Source organism: Lactuca virosa, chromosome 6, assembly GCF_052849685.1.
Source record: "Lactuca virosa cultivar CGN04683 chromosome 6, Lactuca_virosa_CGN04683_v6, whole genome shotgun sequence".
In the NCBI taxonomy this organism is placed as follows: Eukaryota; Viridiplantae; Streptophyta; class Magnoliopsida; order Asterales; family Asteraceae; genus Lactuca; species Lactuca virosa.
In genome coordinates this window covers 56,115,896-56,130,655 of record NC_136431.1, presented here as the reverse complement: position 1 = coordinate 56,130,655, position 14,760 = coordinate 56,115,896, and the positions used below count along the sequence as shown (strand labels likewise).

Sequence of the window (14,760 nt, the reverse complement as noted above, 5' to 3'; positions counted from 1 at the left end):
TAGGGATTTTGAAAGATGAAATGGATTTTTGTTTTGGGCCTGGTATGATCATCGAGCTTTAAATTAACGTGATCCACTGGGCCAACTTTACAAAATTATATTTAATCGTATTATTTGATTTATATTTGAATTTTGATTTGAGTATTGATTTCAGTTTCAATTTTTTTTTTATTTCAGTTTTGATTTCTATTTTAGTTTTAGTTACTTATCTTATTACTTAGGTTACATATGAAAATATGATATTTGTTTCGGTGTAAATTGAGGTTTGTTTCAAGATGGGTTATAGCGGGTTGCCCAAAAAGAAAGGGTTTGAAGTTTATCGAATCCGTTCAAATATTTTTTCTTATGTAAGTATCATTTTATTTTAAAACTTATATCAAAATAATGTTGTATGTTTTTAAATTAATTTATGAATTAGTTTTACATGTTTTGATATTTTATAAATTAGTTTTGTATATTTTATATTAGTTTGTGTTTATTTTAAAATTAAAAATTAGATGGGTTGAATGAGCTGGAAAAATATGGATTTTCATGTGTCTTTGGTTGAGAAAAATAGAAAAAAATGAAACAGAAAAATCGATGTGAAACTGGGTTGAAAAATCGATGTGAAACTGGGTTGAATTAGTCGAGAGATGAGGACTCCTTCCATCCTTAAAAACTATATTCTTAACAAAACAATACCAAAAGAACCGCCTGAAACAAAAAGTAAAAAGTATATATATATATATATATATATATATATATATATATATATATATATATATATATATATATATATATATATATATATATATATATATATATATATATATATATATCCGGTGAGGACTCAAAAATAAGTAAAGACTTTGAGGACAAATTATTGTTGTAGGATTGAAAAAATAAAAGGTGGAGATTCGATTATATTTATCATCAATATCTGGCGAGATAATATAACGTTTTAGTAATTAAGTATGCAATATTTATAATTTCTGACAAAAATTAAAAGGTTTAGGGGTTAAAATGAAAAAAAAAAAAAAAAAAAGGTAACCAAACTAGCGTCCAACACTCTCAAACGAATTTAAACGAAGATTAATTATTTTTAGTGAATACAGATTTTATATGAAACGAATTTAATATTTTATAATCAATAATTACATTCTTTCTTAAAGAATACGACTAATAATGATTAACACACTACTAGAAAAACAGCATTTTACGACGCGCAATGCGAGTCGTAAAACGCTCAGACGACGCGCAAATGCGTGTCAAGGAAGGCTCTGTCATAACGAGAGACGACACGTTTTTGCGCGTCATCTATAGACGACGCGTATTTACGACGCGCAGTTACGACACGCATTTACGACGCTCATTTACGACACACAATGCGTATCAAGGAAGCCCCTCTCATAAAGGAAGACGACACGCATTTGCGTGTCGTAACCTTACGACGCGCATTTAGGACATGCATTGCGTATCATTAAAGCCCCTGTCATAAATGAAAATGACACGCATTTGCGTGTCATAAACTTCAACAACCATTTACAATATGCATATACGACGTGCCTTTACGATATTCATTTACGCATAATACAAATTAAATTTGCATTTAATGTCTCATAAAATACCATATACAAAAAGTACAATCCATTGCACAAAAGTTAATGTCATACAAATAAACGTTCCAATAGTAGACAAATGTAATACATCAAATGTGAAAGAGATGAAAGTCATCAACAAATAATAGTCGAACTATAAGAACTCGTTGCCTACCTTCACAGCATCTGAGCTACTTTACTTGACACTATGCACATCAACAAGACCTGCAAATTTGAATAATGCAACCATCAGATTCACATAAACCAACAAATCCAAAGATGTCAGTAGTCATGGAAGCTGCATTGTATGGAAACTTTTTATCAGTGAGTGTGAATAAATCTTCATAATACATATCCAAGATGTTAGCCAAGCATACCTGAAAATAAAACTAAGTTATATCTTTCATATATCTTGATGTATACGAGATGTAGGGGCTGAAATAGACATTAACATAACTTCACAAAAACAGACATCAAGTCTCATTGACTTACATGTTTGATGTTACATAACATACTCCAAAAAAGGCAATGTACTTTAGAAATATAGTAAGATGTTAGCCAAGCATACCTGAGTACAGCCTTATTTCTTTTTGCAACAACAATGAAATATGGTAATAGGTTTCCCTCATTGTCTGTCAAGGCAAAGTACTTTTAAGGGCTGAAATAGACATTAAGTCAAAGACATTAATCTCCCCAACCGCATCTATCATCCTGAAATGATACAAGTAAAGTGAAAGGTTAAACGAAAATGCTATAAATAGCAACATCATTTTGCTGATTTGTTCAATATAGCATCTTTTTTAATTTTTAGAAATGTATAACTATGGAAATACAACTCCAAATCTGCATCTGACACATTTAATCCCTCCATTGATGTTGTAGCTAAAATACCAAGAAAATGGTTTTTTTGTAGTATCAAATTAAACGAAACCAATAGATAAAAAGTGAAAAAGACTTTAAATTTTTAAACCTTAATCCCTCAATCCGCAACACTCAAAAAGTTTGAGAATTAGTTTTCATTCATGACTGGCTAATATACAGAACAGGGACCAGCCCAACTATTTTTCCATCCCGACCAGCTCGTTTCTTTTTCACCTGTAGTCACTCAAATTAACTCAGTCGGGTATTTACAGATTAATACAACAACATTAGTAACTTAAATACTTAATGGGGAAAAAACATGACAACTACTTACATAGAACCAGCCATCTACTTCGTACTCGACTTCAACCTCTTCTCCAACAGTTAAACTCAACTGCAATAATATACAAACAAATATGAATAAGTAAAAAAGAAAATCTCCAATTCATGTGTTGTTTCGTTTTGACTTTCTTAATACAGAAAATGTCCACTTGTTTTTTTCTTCGATTTTTGCCATTATTTATTTTATCCATACAGAGACCACGACAGTTAATGGGAAAATAAGAAAGAAGGTGTAACATGACAAAGGGATTGTAACTTCAACAGCAGCTCGTGCAATAAGGGCATAAGAGCTCAATCTCTCATCCATGGCTACCAAAAAATAACACATGAGTCAGATAATGCCTCAAAGAGAACCACAAAATAAGTCAAAATATAAGACAAGTAAAGAGATACCAGCTATAAATAGGATTTATGTTGCAATAAAGCATACTTTCTTAAATACAGAGACTCCCAAGGTTAAGAACAATTAGTTTAGACTGTATATATTATGTAGTTATAATTAATGAGAAAGTCAAATGAGGGCAAATTTGTTCTTTTTGTATAAAATGAAAAGGAAACACTTGAATGTATATAGCTGAATAGGACATCTTATAAAACTAAGAAGCTTGAAAGTTATAAGATATGGCAAAATTATTGTATCTGATTCAGTAAGATAAAACAAAGTATCCAAAAGAGAAAACCAAAACTCACCAGTGCCTCAAACTTACTTTTAGCTGTTACAAATGGTAAGTTCGTTTCATCAACTACTGCTGCAACAATCTTCACATCAAATTTGTACAGAGATCTTGTCATTATATTAATAAGTTGGAAAAAAATATATGTATATAAATAAACAACATGAGTACCCTTTCTTTGTGTTCAATCCTATCCCTACAGCAGTGCCACCTTGTGCAAGCTAAAAAAGATGAAAACCTAGTCTCAAAATTCACATATGAAAAAGCCTTTACAGTTTAGATAATAAAAAAAGGAGATGATTGGCAAAACCTGGTACATGCAAGGGAGAGTACATATGATCCGTTCAATTCCATACTTCACCTGTAAAAACAATATAATCTAATTCCTATTTTACCATTCTTCCAAGTTCAAACTATTAGCCGGAAGAAGTATACTTGTGTGGTATAGCCACTGAATTCTTCACCAAGGGTCAAGGGTGTTCCATCTTGAGTGTGGGTACGTCCGATCTTAACAACAATGGCAGAATTAAAAAATGGAGATCGCCAAAATGGTTTAATCACCTTTGCTTGTAGGGAAGTATGTAACTGCTTAAGTTTTGGAATAAGTCTCGAGTTGATTTCTATAGCAGCTGCAATATGCATTACCTAGGAACAAAAAAGAATTAAAAAAAAACTTAGAACCTAGAAAGACAAGAAGAAAAAAACAAAAGATAAATTGCCACAAATAGTGTTAGGAAAGAAACTCTTTGTTCAGTGCTCCGCATAGAAGCTTCACACACTATCTTCATCAAGGAGTATTGTATCTTCTCTTTGGATGATGAAGCCAGAATTCAGAATAATCTTCCTTATTGAGCTTATTTTGAAGAGGTGACTCTGTTAATGTTATTCGCCTCTAGCATTTCATTTGCTTTAAGGCCTGAGCTTATTTTGACGAGGTGACATGTTAATACTGCACATATTCAAACAAACACTCAACTCAAATGATCCTGAAACAAACTTACATGAGCCTTTATGTGTAAATCTCATCAATGCGGGAGTTGTCAAATATTAGTTCTGGCTGTGAGCCTTTAATAAGCAAAAAATATACCAGAATAGATAAATACTTAACTGTAGATATTGAAGCCTTTAGAGTTTGTCCATGGTGTGACCAATACTAACTATTCTTGTCGATCTATCTTTGACTTTAACTATTGTCAAAATAAATTAAGAAGAAAGATAATGGACAAAAGAAATGATGTAAAAAATAAAACAACGCACATCATAAAGCATATCATGACATAAGCCAAAAGAAAATTTAGCTTCATTCTATTAGAAAAAGTAAATCGTTGGTTAAACAAGAGTCCAAATATAAGGATAATCAAAATATTAAAATAGTCCTTCCATGACCCATCTAATAAACTAAACATTTTTTCCATTTAACAAAATAACTATTTATCTCGTGGTGTATTAATTGTGAAATTCTATATAAATATAATTGTCGAATTATTTTTTATCGACAAAAACTATATAAAGAACTTAAACTTTACTTTATGAAATTATAGTATCTTTCATAAAACATAAACAATTTCACTATATATTTTTCTAGCAAATATTCATATCTGTCACGCTCATCAGCATGCCACACATTACATCAAATGCTATCTGAATGATAAGATTGTAATGAAAAATAGCACAGAAACATCTAGTTTATTGGGAAAAACTAAGTCCAATGATTACCTTCATGCTAGAATCAAGAAATACAAAGCTCTTGCCATTTTTAGCCAACTTGTTGAATCTTGTGGAAAGCAACTTATCGAACTTCTTAACAAATACAGAAAAGGAATCCATGGAGAAAGGACCAGAGAGAAGGCGTGTGATGCTTTTATGACTCTCGACTCGAACAGAAAGTAAGATTTTCTTTCCAACAACATCCGCCATTGATTTAATGTAGCCTTTGTTAAACAACTGAAAGTCATGTCTTGAACCACTTCCCGTACCTTCATACATATTTCCATCATTTCAAGTAAAGATCAGTCAACTTACTAGCTAGGAAACCTATGTTCATGACTCCATCAAGAAAATAACAAATAATTGACTTAAAACTCGATCGTCTTGTAGGAAAACCATATGTTTGTAAAATACCAAAGTAAGCATCATATTTGCAAGAAAAAATAGTTATTCATCATGTCTTTCAACTGTAGCATCATAAAGCTTAGTTAGTTGTATTATTTCTGGTAAAAAGCCATGACTTTTCCAAGTATAATGGTATTCTTCTGGGGATTTTATAATATGATCGTTTCAAAAACTTATAACCAACACAGTTATTAATTTATTTGGCATAAAAATTGTCATATCATCATCTGGACACTTACCAATCAACCAGAAATTTTATGCAATGCTTCTGCCCAACGAGAGGTAGAATCTGCCATCATACTCACATTGTAACCCATGTCTCTGAAGTATTTGGCTATGGTAATTCCTGAAAGTAACATTAAATTAATTAGAATCATAAACACCAAATTAAATATGTTACTTTAAGAATTCATTTTACCTGTATAAATTGAAGCCTCATGAGCAGCAACAGGCATGGTAGAAGTGTTGGCCACAAGTGTTGTACGTTTCATCACAGACTCTTCACGCCGATCAGGTAATGTCATTGTCAATTGAGGAAAGTCCATCAGAACCTGCATAGTTTGTATAAATAATAAAAATTGTCAGCATCATGTAATGTCATTGTTAAGTGTTGTTACTCCCAACAAAAAGTTGAATGATTTAAAAATTAAGTTGTTTTAGGAAGACAATGATTTTATTACTGACCAACAACAACATTAGTTTTCTTAGGGCCATAAATGCATGGTTGACACAGGGAGTAGCTTGCATCCCATGTCCTACAACTACCATCATCAGATAACATGTATATTTCATATCCAAAACATATCTCAAATATATTTATTTAATTGATATAAACACAAAAACATTTAAGAGAGACAGATGGACTTATGATAAAAGCTGGAAAACAGAACTATGCCTTGGATAAACGTATGGTAGAAACAACACCTACACGTCCCTTCAAAATATAAATAGGCATCCCATCTTCACAATTTATACACGTACCTTGCCAACACTTTTACCAAAATGAAGATATTCAACTGCATCAGCAACAAATTGTACACCCACAAAGCTTTTAGGGTCTATTGCAACCTGATAATTTAACAAAAAAGAATCTATTAAAATTGGACTTTTTCAAGAAACATGTTGAAAAAGTTATAAAAAAATGAAACCTTTAGCCTTCCCACACTGAAAAGATGAACCAAATTATCAAGATGTTGTTGCCACAAGTGAGGGTATTGCACGGTCTAAAGTAGCATCAAACATATCGAATATTAAAGAGAAATGAAAAAGAGACTCCTGGAAACGAGTCACAGAAAATAGAGAACAGAAAATAGAGAACTGTAAGATCCATTCACTATAGTCTAAACAAACACATCAGGCTTCATGTGCCTAATCAACCTTAAGAACGCCATGTCAAGGATTGCTCTCCATAACTCTGTGAGGAAGATGAGAGATTAGGGAAATCAAGAAGTTCAAACCTTTGAGCCCTAGAAATTGCACTAGCTATGTGAATGATGGTCACCTTGGAGTAAGAACCCATTGCGTTTCTTTTTCCCTATTTGCCACCTTTCTTAGCTCACACCCAAATGCATAAAAGTTAGGGCATGCGTTTCTTCATCTTCTTTGTCGGCTTTGGCGGTGAGGGTTGGAGGCGGTGGATGTGGATGAGGGATGTGTAGACGGCGCATGGATGGAAGGGAGATATCAGAGATCAAAATAGAGAGACAAGAGGGGAGAGAAGAGAGTCGATTTTTTACTTTTTTGTTCCCCTCCTTCTCCCTACTTTCCTATTCTGGTGATACCTATGAAATGTTCTCTATTTTCTTAAGGTCGTCGGAGAAGGAGAAGAAGTGAGCCTGAGGTTGTCGATCGGCGACGGATCGATTGGAGAGAGAACATAACGAGTGATTGAGTGTTTCGAGTGTTCTTCAAAAAAAATCCGTAGAAATTAATACTCCCTGTGATTTTGTGAGACAACACGCGCGTTTGAGATAAAATTATAAAGCGACATTTGAAGAGGACACACACTTAAGATAAAAGCGCCCTCCGTGTTTGTAATTTTTTTTATTGGACATTAATTTTAAGGCACGCATAAATGCGTGTCCTCTATCTTTGAAATTTTGGAAATCTGACATTATTTTTAGGGCACGCAAGAATGCGTATGGTAAATCGGTGCGTGTCATTGTTTGCGCGTCATTAAAGGGTTGTTTTCTTGTAGTGACAATTACGTTTATTTTTAAAGATTAAAGTTAAAAATGGTTAAAAATCAAATAAAAACATTGAAATCTAAGTAAAACACTACTACATTCTGAGAGAATATTTTTGCTAATCCATTCTAACAGCATAACAAATCCATTCTGAAAAATATATGACTAATAACGGTTATGAATCACAGGCTAATCATATTTATTCTTATAGATTACAACTAAGAATGGTTAAAAAGGAAAAACAAAAATCAAAATCCAACAAAAACAACAATCCATTCCGAAAGAATATTGTTGTTTTATACATTCTCTGGCAGAATATTCTGCTCTTAACTTGTATTCTCAAACTCTTTGGTGCTCTCAACTCAGCAGCCTTTTGGACAACTTTAGGATTTTATTTTCAAGAACCTGCAATGCACCCAAAAATACTCATCGAAAACTAAGATAAGGACTCTAACTATGAGACAAATTGAGTAACAGCTAAAACTTATTTCAAAATCCAGATTTGATATTGATTGTTGTTTTGAATTTGGAATATACATAGATAATAATGGTAGTTTGGCAGCCATTCGGAAACTGCAAACTCTAAAGCCTTTGAAAGTTTGTGAAAATAATTGTGGGACTTAAAAGAGAAATTATTCTTTGGATCCATTTTGAAGATGTTGATTTCCAACCAAATAAAATAACAGATCGATTATCCAGAAATCGTGCTGAAAAAATAAATTTCGAGCAAAAAACACAATAAATAAACCGGTGACAATAAAGAAATATGAATAGAAGGAGGTCAAGCTCTAAGGGTGATTGGATGTGCGTTATGAGTGATTTAAGGAAGCAACTGGAAATGTTTCAAACAAGAAGCTAATAACAGTATAACAACAGTTTATTTTGGATAGTGAACAAATTTGGCTAAATAGCTTTAAAACAACCGTGGAAAGTTGACTTTTTGGTCAAACTTGAGTTCTAGCATTTATGATTTAAAAATGAATGCATATTCTTCAAATTCAGTGGAAACTTGAAATTATACTCAATGGATGAGATCTATAACAGAGAAGTACCACTATACCCAAAGGAAACTACTTTGGATTGCTTTCCCAGTCCTTCACACCTCGGCGCACAGTAGCATTATCATGTGCCACCACATTTTGGTGGAGCTGATTGCTTTCCCGTAAATCTGTGCATCGTTCAGATCGGAGTTTTGGGGTTTCCATAACGGATTATTGGCTCTGAATTTCATCTTCAAGATTGATTCCCTGCTAAAGTGAATGATTCTCTCCCGCAGCGGCTCATCACTGGAAAACGTAACAGCCGGTCCCCAATAAAAATCCCATCCCCAAGCTCTATCACTTGCACGGAGGCGATTGGTTGGTGGTGCCCAGCCTAACTCAACATCTTGTCAAAAGCAAAGAAAGTCTTGAAGAATGGGTCAACGTCACAATTGGTGAGTAGAATTTGATGGGTGAAGAGATGGGTAGCGTTGGAATGAACGAACTCCACACCGGAATCGTTGCAGATAATGTTGGCATGCCCTTTTTCGTCGGTGGAGAGGCGGCCGGCGAGGACCGGGAAATGAGAGAGGGTTTTAGAGAGAGAAAGTTTGAGGGAGATGTCGGCCGATTTTAGAGAAAGAGATGGAGAAAGCATAGAGATAGTTTACGGTTTAAGAGATAATAAGATATTTAAACTAATCTCCATTAATTTTCCTAAATTAAAGGTATTATTAATTTAATATGTAATTACTTAATTTAATTAATGGTAAAATTACCATTTAACCCTTATTTAGGTTTTGAAATTATTGGTCCACATTGATTCCAACATTCACACAATACATAGTTAAAATACATGAACCGATATATATATATATATATATATATATATATATATATATATATATATATATATATATATATATATATATATATATATATATATATATATATATATATATATATATCCTCCCTAATAAATAAAGAACTTTTTTGCCACATGTCACACTCTCATTGATTTAGCCACATGTCATTTTATGGTTATTTTCAATTAATTATTTTCTATATGGCATTTTGTGGTTTTTTTCATTTTATTAATTTCCACATAATATTTAAATGTAATAATTGCAATAGATGTAATAATAAATGCATATCAATTTAACTAATAAACTTCCTTCTAATTTCAAATTTTCTAAATTAAAGTTTCATTAGTTTCCTTTGTTTATTTATCTAAATTATTAGTTTAATTTAAAAGAAAAACAAACAGTTTAATTTTAATAATTCAATATTTTTCTATTTTTTATTATAAATTCAAACTTCTCAAATGTTTAGAATTTCAATTTTTTTTTCTTTAAAATGAACTCATGTAATACATGGGTCTTACACCTAGTATATATATATATATATATATATATATATATATATATATATATATATATGACAAATATGCAAAAATGGTCCTTGTGGTTTCTTATTTTATGTGGTTAAGGTTCAAACCTTTGAAAAGTTGTAGATTTTGTCATTTTCAACAAGTTTTGTTGTGCTTTTGGTCCCTCTTCCGTTAACTTTAACAACTTGGCTGTTATCTTTTTTAAAATGACTATTTTACCCTCAGAGACCATTTTTGCAACAAAACTACAATGACCATTTCTACATATCTTCTTTTTATTTTTATTGAATTATTATATATTAGAAATGTGTTATTTTTAATATATACTATTTATATATTAATAAATATTATTTTATTATATTATTAATTTCTTTTAATTAAACTTTTTTAATTTCTTTGTTATCGGATATTTTTTTATTATTATATATGAATAAGTATTATTTTTAATATATAATATTTATATATTAATCAATATTATTATATTGGATTTTCAATTTATTTTAGTTAATTTTGTTTCTTGGGGTAATTCTTCTTTATTTGATTATTATATATTAATAAATAATATTAAATATTATCTTTCATTTATAATATTTATATCCTAATAAATATTACATTATCAGATTATTAATATCTTTTAGTTAATTTTTTTAATTCCTTTTCTTGGATTAATTTTTTTATTGGAATATTACTTTTAATTTATTATTTTCTTTATAAAACAAATATTATTTTTTATATTGTTAAATTATTTTCATTGTATAATATTAATTCTTTTTAATTTTTTAAGTTCCACCACAAAGTTGTCGGAATATGCAAAAGCGTTGTCGCTCGGGATCACAACCAAACACCTTCATCGGAGGTCCGACGTAAACCCTACTAACTTTTTCCACCCAACATCACTGGTAGCCACCTGCAACAACCTCTTCACAATCCGTTGGCATCCTCCATATCTCACATAGTGCGCAACAACCTCTTATAAACATTAAAAGTGGATGTGGAGATCGGGTGATGGGAGTGGTGTGATCGCAGGTGACTTTCGTCATCATTAGTTGGAAAAGGTTGGTAGGTTTCTGTTCGACCTCCGATGAAACTACAAGGATGTCGGTAGTCACCTGCGATAACACCACTACCATCACCCGATCACCACCACCACTTTTAATGTTTATAGGAGTTTGTTGTGCATTATGTGGGATATAAAGGATTCCAGCGGATTGTGAAGAGGTTTTCGCAGGTGGCTGCCAGTGATGTTGGGTGGAAAAAGTTAGTAGGGTTTACGTCGGACCTCCGATGAAGGTGTTTGGTTGTGATCCTGACGATTTTCGTTGATGAGAGGTTTGTGTATTTCGACAACTTTGTGGTGGAACTAATAAAATTAAAAAAAATAATATTATATAGTAAAAAAAATTAATAATCTAATAAATAATATTTATTATATAAAGAAAATAATAAATTAAAAGTGATATTCAAATAAAAAAAGAAATAAAAAAAAGGAATTAAAAAAATTAACTAACAGAAATTAATAATCTGATAATGTAATATTTATTAGGATACAAATATTATGAATTAAAAATAATATTTATTAATGTATAACAATCCAATAAAGAAGAATTACTCCAATAAACAAAATTAACTAAAATAAATTAATAATCTAATATAATAACTTTTATTAATATATAAATACTATATATTAAAAATAATACTTATTTATATATAAATTGAACAATATTTATTAATATATAAGTAGTATATATTAAAAATAACATTTATTAAAATATCCGATAACAAAGAAATTAAAAAAATTTAATTAAAAGAAATTAATAATCTAATAAAACAATATTTATTAATATATAAATAGTATATATTAAAAATATCATTTATTAATATATAATAATTCAATAAAACTAAAAAAGAAGATATGTAGAAATGGTCCTTGTAGTTTGGTTGCAGAAATGGTCCCTAAGGGTAAAATAGTCATTTTTTGAAAAAGTTAACAGTCAAACTGTTAAAATTAACGGAAGAGGGACCAAACCACAACAAAACTTGTTGAAAAAGACCAAATCTACAACTTTTCAAATGTTTGGACCTTAGCCACATAAAATAAAAAACATAGGGACGATTTTGTAATTTTGTCTATATATATATATATATATATATATATATATATATATATATATATATATATATATATATATATATATATATATATATATATGACTGTTGGGAACTGTCTTGTGACAGTTTTGGCAGTTTTGGGACATACACTTTCAAACAAGGAGGGTTAATAGTCAGTTTTGGTCCTCATTCTTGGTACACTAACGAAATTCATAACTCCAACATTCTTTGTTCTTGTTTCTCTCATTATGAGTCTTATGCAATTGATGATTTCAGGAGTACCAATACTTCAATCTCAAAGTGACTATACAAATCTAAAAATTCCAAAGTGCTATTACATCCCAAAAATCTAACGGTTATTGTCATCATTTTTTAATGAAGGTTTCCAAAAACGAACCTCATTAATCCTTGTCATTTACTTCGTCCATTTCAATTATAACATTCACACCATCAGATATAATGTTCTTGTCAATGGAGTTAAATAAAGACGGGGATTATAGAGGTTTTCTTCTTGCTCATCATCCATATAAATAACAATGTCACATTTACTTGTTGTTTTCTTGAAAGACGCATGAATCCTAGCTTTAAGTGGTATCCCTTTAACAAAAATCCATACAAAACAATTCCTTTAACTTGAAATTTCATGACCACAATATTATATCTTCAACCAACTTAAAACACCTTAAATTTTATAAAGAATATAAATAGTATATGTTTTGGGAGCATGAACATGACCTATAACACTCTTAGATACTTCTGTTGGATATATATATATATATATATATATATATATATATATATATATATATATATATATATATATATATAGAGAGAGAGAGAGAGAGAGAGATAGGTTCAGGTGTTTAAAGTAATTATTGTGTTATTGTATGCATAAATGTGGGCCAATCAAAATTAAATAAAAAATTAAATAATTAAATAAATAAATCAGGGTAATTTAGTAATTTGTTTAGTAAGTTCCAAAAATAATCCCTATAATCATGCTTATAACCTAAATAAATAAGCGTGTCTTCAATCTCCCACCCGATAAAGCCCTAGCATTGGCGTGTCTTCAATCTCCCACCCCGATAAAGCCCTAGCATCGACGCTTTCAGTGTTCGGAAGATTCTCCTTGCACTTTCACTTCATGGGAGAGAGCACGACATATCAAATGTTCATCAATTCTCCTTACAACCGATCATCACCAATGGCGGTAGTGACGAACACGATGGCAGACAAAGCCCAACACACGATTCCAACACCTCAAAATCACCAAAAAAGATGATGAAAGCCATTGCGGGCCGATTCGAGAAGCTTTTCAGTAAACACGATGAATCCTCCATTAAATATGATTCATCAAATTTACCCACAACTTCATCCGACAACGGTGAGTCAACAAAAGAATCCGCCTTCACTACAACCTTCGAAGAATCAATGGAAACCATGGAATCAGCAGACGAAGGAAAGGAAACGCCTGAAAGGTATGATTGAAGGTGGTGCTAAGCAAGGATTGAAGGAGAGTTTTGACCAATTTGCAGGATTTCTTGGTCAAAGAGTCAAACCCGTGAATCAGTTGATTGTATTAGACAAAGATCAAACGTTGGAGGCTTTGGTGAATGATCACCAATCCCATTGGGAATTGGGGGTGGGGTATTTTTGTAATTTCACTGTGTTTTCTACTGTTTTCATGGTTGTTTATGCTTTTGTGCATATTTTTCTATGTGAGTCGAATCAGATTCAAGGTTTAGAGTTTAATGGGCTTGAATTGCCTGATAGTTTTGGTGAATTTGTTACGTGTGGAGTAATTTTCCTCAACTTGGAGCGCGTTTATATCATGGTTTCCCGGTTTGTCCAAGCTAGACTGAGTAGAGGTAAACTTTTCCCTTTGTCACTCGTCAAAAATTTATTGATTATGCACATGTTTATGCTCTCATTGATTGTTGACAGGAAACGATCATGGTGTCAAAGCTCAAGGTGAATGATGGGTGCTTACAGTAGCACTCATCGAGGGAAACAAGTTAGCTCCATTGGATTGTTCGGGTTTCTCAGATCCTTGTGTAGTGTTGATATGCAATGGGAAGACAAGAACAAGTTCTGTCAAGCTTCAAACTCTCGATCCACAATGGAATAGTTTGTTCGATGTCAAAATTTTAACTGATTTTATCAAGATTCTTGAAAATTGATGACAATTGGTTGCTAAAATTCTTGCAGAAATACTCGAGTTTGATGCTGCAGAAGAACCCCCGTCGTTATTGGATGTTGAAGTTTTTGACTTTGATGGTCCTTTTGGTCAACTGGCTTCACTTGGGCATGCGGAGATTAGATTCTTGAGACATACGTCTGAAGAATTGTTTCCATTCTTTTGTGTCTTTTCATTCTGCAAACAGGTAAATATAATGATGAAAATTCTGTTGGAATGAAATCATGAATTCCAATTATGTTGGAATGGAATCATGAATTCCAATTCTGTTGGAATCTAAACTACAATTTGGTTTTGTTTTCACAGAAGTTGATGCTTGAAGAACAGACCGC

The 14,760-nt window shown here is 31.5% G+C and overlaps 1 long non-coding RNA gene across 1 annotated transcript; it reads right to left on the bottom strand.

Moving 5' to 3' along the window:
• Positions 1 to 7,927: 7,927 nt before the first annotated feature.
• Positions 7,928 to 9,386, bottom strand: LOC145118839 (uncharacterized). Its single transcript, XR_013713518.1, has 2 exons — positions 8,805 to 9,386; positions 7,928 to 8,157 (listed from the first exon to the last, which is right to left on the bottom strand). It is a non-coding gene; the product is annotated as an uncharacterized LOC145118839 (long non-coding RNA).
• Between the last annotated feature and the right edge of the window lie 5,374 nt (positions 9,387 to 14,760).